Consider the following 8057-nt stretch of genomic DNA (forward strand, 5'->3'; position numbering starts at 1 on the left):
TATTTAGGGCTAGGTTGGAGGATAATCAGTAGCGGTCTAGGCCAGCCTGGGTTTGTTCGAGGTACAGGATCATAGATGAAAAGGCCGAAGCACAGGTCAAGTACAACCATCTACGAAAGAGATTCGAGAATGCAAAAGCGAGCACCGTGAGATACAGGAAGCTAATAAAATCAATATCATATGTTAATTCAATTTGATGTTGTTGTCCCACTAAGCATAAGATGTTGATTCTCTCTCTTCTAGTAGGAATGTAAAAAAAATCAAAAAAATAAAGAAAAATTCATACCCAAAAAGAAAAAAAATTATTTAAAAATAAACAAAAAAGAGCTCCTAATAAAGTAGGAAAGAAAGAGCTTCTTTGAATGTATATACGAATTACATAATCTTTTGCCCAGAATAGTGGGATTGCCAAAACTTTTTGGAGCAAACAATGAAAGTATTTGTTACTCTAACCACGATTAGGAGCTTGCTTTGAGTAATTAATTTCTGATTTCTAATTTCTAATTCTTAACTATGATATGTGGCTGCCATCTAAGTACAAACTTGGAAAATAGAAAGATGAAAAATGAAGGAGTTTCATCCATATCTCACACCTCTAAAAAAAAATCTTTCACGAATACCGAAAACAAAGGAAAGCCATCAATTTTCAGTCATAAATCCTTATAATCTTTCTTGCCAATAAACCTAAGAATTGCCATGACAAAGAAACAAAATATAAGAGTCGTAAAATGCTTAAGGGGTGACTCGTAAAATGCTCTCGGCCCACGATAAGCTAAGGGAGGCTAACGTGCACTGACGATGGCGAGAAGACGTAAACACACAGCACCGATGACTGCTACTGTAACACCGGCAACCTCAGGGATGCAATCATTCACTCCATAAACATTTGGAAGTTTTTTACCCCCTCGATTTCAACCAACTCGAGAGGAAAATGAGTTGAGCGAGGAAGATGAATGTAACAGTAATCAATGGAACAGTACAGAGAAAATGAAGGAGAAGGAAGTCCAAAAGGGCAAAGACAAATTTCCAACTAGTCCGAGAAGATTACAATTTTCTGCAGCTGGATCTTCAGCTATACCATCCCCAGATCTAGAACAAACAGCAGCAGCGGGAATTGGGATGGAGAAGGATTTTCATGCAAAAAAGCTCAGCCAGCAGAATCGTAACTCTCAGATGGGGATGAGACTGGAATATGTTCCGCCAAGCCATCGAGATGGTAAGATAGTCATTCAAATTGTGGAAGAAGATGTAAGTATGTTGAATGAACACTGGGCGACTTCCCTAATTGGGTATGTGCTTGGTGATGCTCCGTATGAAAAATCTATGGAAAACTATGTAGAATCTGTGTGGGATTTTGTCACCAAACCCCAAATTCTACACCCCAAGGTTGGGTACTATGTGTTTCGATTTGCAACAATTGAGGAAAGGGATCTTGTCATGCAAGCAGGGCCTTATTCGTACCACAATAAGCCACTCATTTTGCAGAATTGGGAGAGGGATTTCCATTTTGACCCTAAATGTATTACTACAATCCCTTTGTGGATTCATTTCCCTAGTTTACCAGCTAGTTATTGGACTGCTGATGCATTGAGCAAGGTGGCTAGTGCTGTACGACTACCAATGTATACTGACAAATTCACAGCTGAGTTGAAAAAAAATTCCTATGCTAGAGTATTAGTAAAAGTTGACATTACTAAGCCATTGGTGGAGAGTATAGAGATTGAAACTCTTACTGGTACCTGGCAGCAGGAAATTTTGTATGAATGGAGACCAAAATTCTGTAATGAATGTGTACATTTTGGCCATGATAATTTTGAATGCTGGAAAACTAACCAGCAGGATCATGAAGATGCTGAATTTAAAGCTCCTAAAAGAAGAAATAGGAACAGAAGGAAAAGGGTAGTTCAAGAGTGGAAACCAAAAGAATAGCAAAAACAAGGAGAGGTGATGGAAGAACAACCTTCAACTGAAGTAGAAATGGGCAATCACTATACAGCTGCAAAGGAATCTGATCAGAGTAAGCAGATGGTAAGCAGGAATAGAGGAAGCAGGTTACAGAACAGTATGCAGCAGGACAAAAATGCAGAAGCTATCACCTCAAACAGATTACAATCCTGGAAGAGTGTGGACAAAGTTCTGGACAGGGAGATGCATTGATGCCTGATCCTATACAACAACCACCATGATCATTACTACCCGGAACATAAGAGGGATTAATAAGACCTATAAGTAGAAGGAGTTAAGAACCTTTCTGCAAAAGAATAAAATAGACATCCTTGGATGTCTAGAGACTAGAGTTAAAGAAAATAAGGCAAAAGATATACTGCAAAAGGTAGCAAAGGATTGAGGATATTGTTGTAATTACTATAAGGCTGTAAATGGAAGAATATGGGTAATATGGAAAACATCTTTGACTGTAAAGATAATCCACATCCATGAGCAGTTTATCCAGTGCTTAGTAGATGACCCAATAACTAGTACTCAGATAATGTTGACAGTGGTCTATGCTAGGAATAAGGTGCAGGAGAGGGCAATACTATGGCATGATTTACAGCAGGTAGGGGGGCAGACACAATTATCCTGGCTCATAAGTGGAGACTTTAACAATGTCCTAACCACAGCTGACAGGTTAGGACAACCAGTGACTGCTAGTGAGGTACAGGAGTTTAAATAATGCATTGATAACATGCAACTGACCCCATTAAGAACAAAGGGCTGTTTCTTTACATGGTGTAACAAACAGGATGCACATGATAGAGTGTATAGTAAGATTGACTGGCTTTTGGAAACTTCAACTGGACTAAGGACTATGGGCATGTGAAAGCAGATTTTCTAGAGCCAGGAGTGTCTGATCATTCTCCTATCATAGTCCAAATTTGGAAAAGGAAGACTATCCATCCCAAGCCATTCAAACTATACATGGTAACAATGGAGCATAAGAACTTTAGACCTATGGTGGACAGAATATGGCAGTAGCAGAATGAGCTGGATCCTATGACTAGTATTTGGCAAAAGTTACATAAGCTAAAGGATGAGGCTAAAGGTCTGAACAAGGAGATGGCAAACTATGAGCAAAGGTTGACACAAATAAGGCAGAGATTAGAATGTACTCAAGCAAACCTGGTGCTTGATCCCTTCAACCAGATGCTGATAGAACAAGAAAAGCAGACTATGCAAGAATTGGAGAAATGGAGTACTATAGAGGAGAGGATACTGAGGCAGAAGTCAAGAGTAACATGGATTGATTATGGGGACTCAAACTACAAATATTTTTATGCACAGTTGAAAATTAGAGCCAGCAATAATAATATTACTACTGTGTATAATGATGCAGGGAGGAAGATTACTGATCCAAGTGCTGTGGAAAAAGAATTCATAAACTTTTTTACTCAGCTAATGGGGAAGGCCAATGGGCTAAAGCCATGTCAAAATACTAGTTTTATTAAAGCAGGAGATTGTCTAACCCTACAGCACCAACAGGAACTAATAAAGGAGATAACACATGAGGAGGTGGATGAAGCTGTGAGAGATATGCCAAATGACAAAGCTCCTGGAGTTGATGGTTATCCTATAGAATTCTTTACAAAGCATTGGATGACAGTAAGGCAAGACATCTATGAGGCTGTGTCTTTCTTCTTCCATAATGGTAAAATGAAGCCAGCATGGAATTGTACAGCCATTACTCTGATACCCAAAGGCCCAGCACCTACAACAGTGAAAGATTATAGGTCTATTGCTTGCTGCACTATATTATACAAAATTATTGCCAAGATCCTGACTAAAGGATTAAAAAATTAATTGAGGTGATTATTGGTAAGTCATAGTCTGCTTTTATAGAAGGAAGGAGCATTATAGATAACATCTTGTTCAGCCATGAACTCTTCAAAGGCTATTACAGGAAGGGTCTATCCCCTAGGTTTGTTCTCAAGGTTGATATAAGAAAGGCTTATGATTCACTGGACTGGCAATTTCTTTGATACATGCTCACTGATCTTGGATTTCCATAGAAATTCATCCATTGGGTAATGGAATGTGTGTCAACAGTGTCCTACTCTTTAATGCTCAATGGTGGCCTTACAAAGCCTTTCACAGCCCGGAGAGGGATTAGACAAGGGGATCCAATGTCACCTTACCTATTTGTCATTGCAATGGAATACTTACAGAGGGAGATGAACCAATTGTCCATTGTAAAGCAGTTCAAATATCACCCAAGATGTAAAAAACTGGGGGTGACACATATTTGTTTTGCTGATGATTTGTTAATATTTTGTAGGGCAGACACAACTTCAGTTAAAATACTGCAGGAAGCCTTCAAAAGGTTTTCTGCTGCATCTGGACTGCAGGCAAATACAGACAAAAGCTCAATGTATATAGCTGGTGTTCCACAGCATACCAAGGAGCTGCTACTTGATCTCACAAGTTTCAAAGAGGGAGCTATTCCCTTTAAGTACCTGGGGGTGCCACTGTCTGCTAAGAAGTTGAATATACTACAATGTCTGCCACTGGTGGAAAGGATCATTGAAAGAGTAAACTGTTGGTCTGCTAGGATGTTATCCTATTCTGGAAGGTTGCAACTTATTAAATCTGTGTTATTTGGTATTCAAACATACTGGGCTCAAATTTTCTTATTGCCTAAGAAGATTATGAAGATGATAGAGACCATTTGCAGAACATTTATTTGGACTGGATCAAATGCCATTTCAAGAAAAGCATTGATAGCATGGGACAAGATCTGTCAACCAAAAACTGCGGGGGACTGAACATTATCAACATGAATGTATGGAAGAAAGCTGCAATTCTAAAACAACTATGGGCTTTGACAATGAAGAAGGAAGCTTTATGGATCAAATGGACACACAGTTACTACATAAAGAACAAAGACATTGCAGAAATGGACACACCTAAGACAGCAGCTTGGGTGGTTAGGAAAATCATAGAGACAAAGAAAGATTCGATACAGATGAACTCAGTGCATGGCAGTCTCATATCAACTTTGACAGACTTGGTGAAACAAGGCAGGTTCCAAATACAAAGAGCTTATGTCCAGCTACTGCCTCAGTTTCCCAAAGTTAGCTGGAACAGCATTCATCTGCACACACATATTCATCCATGATTTAAATTTCATCTATGGCTGGCTATTCATCAAAGAATAGCAACTGTGGACAGACTACTCAAGTTTGGGATCCAAGTACCACTAGATTGTGTGTTCTGTGCAAGCACTATGGAAACATTTGATCATCTTTACTTTGGATGTCCAAACACCAGTTTGTTGTGGGATAGAATACTGAGATGGTTGGGAGCTACAAGAACAATTGGAAGCTGGCAAGATGAGCTAGCATGGATCAGCAGTATAGCCAAAGGGAAGAATGGCAAAGCAGAAATCACTACAACAGCTTTTGTAATGGTAGTATATTGTATTTGGCGGGAAAGAAACTCCATCAGATTTCAAAAGGGCAGATACATGGTGAATGAGATATGCAAGGAGATAATTATACACATACACATACAGGGGAGATCAAAGATCAAATGGCAACAAGCATTGCAAAATGTAAATAGTTATCCTTAGGAGTAGCTTGTTTTTTTTTTTTTTGATGCTTTGTTTTTAGCTAGTAATCCCTGTAATAGAAATAGTGAGTAGGAGATTGATGGTCAGCATTAATCTGGCTTTGTAAAGACAGTTTTTTCTGAAATGAAATGCCATTTTTATCGGAAAAAAATAATATTATCATGGCGAAAAGCAACATCATTACAAACTCTTGTCCTCTTTTCATCCTTGTAATTCTGAACATTTTTCTTTCTTTACCTTTTTCAGATGCTACAAAAGATACCAATTTAATGGAGACAATATTTCCCAAAATTGAGATAACTTTAGCCAATGACAATAGTCAATACCGGCCCAATCTATACATGTGCAGAGATTTTGACACATATAATAGATTGACAAGGCTTGAACCAGGTACGAATTATAAATTTAACATCACTCAAATTGCTTTCTCTATGAAATGGTGTTATTTATACACAAATCCACGTACCCATGGGTTGTTTTGGGCTTATAATGTGTGATGACCCAAAAGGTCATCTCTTGTTTTGAAAGTCAAATCTGTGTTCCGAGGTCTTAAAAACCTCCTTTTGTTTCACCTAGATTTGCGTGCATAGTCCGGGCTTATATCTGGCAAGCTCTTATGTGAAAATTTTGATAAAATGCTAATTTTTGCCTTTAAAATTAAATTTAAGTTGACTTCGGTCAACATTGGGAGACGGACCCGGACCCGTGATTTGACGGTCCCGGAGGGTCCGTAGAAAAATATGGGACTTGGGCGTATGCCCGGAATTGAATTTCGAGGTCCCTAGCCCGAGAAATGAATTTTTGAAAGAAATTATTTAACTAAAAATATAAGAGTTTATGGAAATTTAAATATGTTTGAATTTGATGGTATCGGGCCCGTATTTTGGTTTTGGAGCCCGGTACAGGTTTGTTATGGTATTTAAGTTGTCCTGTAAAATTTGGTAAGAAACGGAATTCATATGACGTGAATCTGCCCCTCGGTTGTGAAATGGAAACTTTAAGAGTTTTTGAGATTTTTCTTTAATTTTGATGCTAAACTCGTATTTCTAGGCGTTATTTTGGCGATTTGATCGCACGAACGAGTACGTATGATGTTTTTAGGTTGGGGTGCACGTTTGGTTTGGAGCCTCGAGGGCGGGTGAGTTTCGGATAGGTTTCGGGACGTTTTGGACTTAAGAACTTCTACTGTATTGCTGCTTCTGGTGTGCTAATATTTTGTTCTTCATGTTCGCGATGCTGCTCACGCGAATGCGAAGTACAAGCTGGGCTGGGGAGGGATTTCTTCTACGCGAACGTGGGGCCTTGGTCGCGAACGCGGACCGCTGGGGGGTTTTCTCTTCGTGAACGCGACTGGCCACACGTGAACGCGTAGTGTAATGGAGGTGGGCTGGAAATCGAACCTTTCTTCTACGCGAACGCATACAGCGGTCCCAGCGGTCCGCGAACGCGAAGGCCAGGGGAGCATACCCTTCGCAAACGCGTGGAAGATCTCTCGATCGCGTAAGCCTAAGGAAGGCTGCTCTTCGCGAACGCGACAGTGCTCACGCGAACGCGATGAACACTGTCGCCTAGCACTTTAAAACAGTAGCAGAACGAGAATTTAGCCCACAACTTCATATTTTCAAAACTAGAGAGCATTGAGGCGATTTCACAGAGGCAAGTTCTTCCCCAAGTATTGATATATGATTCTAAACCTTTTTCTTTCAATTTCCCATTACATTTCATCAATCTTCTTCCAAAAATCTAGGGTTTTTATGGTGGAAACTCGGGGTTTGGGTAGAGTTAGGGCTTTTTGTGTAACATCCCGCACATTCGGATTAGGTATGAATGAGTTAAAGGAGTAGTAAGGTTATATTTTGGACATATGAAGTCCTATCGGGATGATTATGGGTGAAAATAGTTGTTTCAAAATCAAGATGGAAAGTGAGGTGCATAAGATTCGACAAAATCGACTAAGTTTGCAACAGGTCCGTCTTCCAGCAGGGTATAGTGAAAATGTGTAAGGAATTTGGAAAAATTCAAAGCATAAAAGTTGTAGGTCTTTGAAATAGCTTTCCAACGATATATTGTGGAGCCCAAACGGAGCTCTATGCAAAATGTTATGCCTGTTTTTCAGAATGGTGCGTAACCACAATGTTCGGCCGCGTTTGACCGCGACCGCGGTCGTGAGGCAGTGCTCCAGCGATTTACCACGGTCGGGACTGCGGTCAGGCCTACTGGGACGCGTTGGACGACTTGGGAAGTCATTATTTTAGCCTTATTTCGTCCCCACAGCCCCAAAACGTAAAAACTTGCTCTAGAAAGGAAAACTCTCAAAAACCTAACTCCTTAAGGGTTCCTCCACCACCCAAGGTAAGTTCTAATGGTGATTCTAAGTTAATTTCAATTTTCCAACATCTTATTAACATGGGTAAACCCTCCATATCATTAGATATTCAATTGGGACACCATTGTTGAGAGAAGAAACCCTAGAACTCGAATTCAAGAAGAT

This window comes from Nicotiana attenuata, unplaced genomic scaffold (genome assembly GCF_001879085.1).
Source record: "Nicotiana attenuata strain UT unplaced genomic scaffold, NIATTr2, whole genome shotgun sequence".
Classification (NCBI taxonomy): Eukaryota; Viridiplantae; Streptophyta; class Magnoliopsida; order Solanales; family Solanaceae; genus Nicotiana; species Nicotiana attenuata.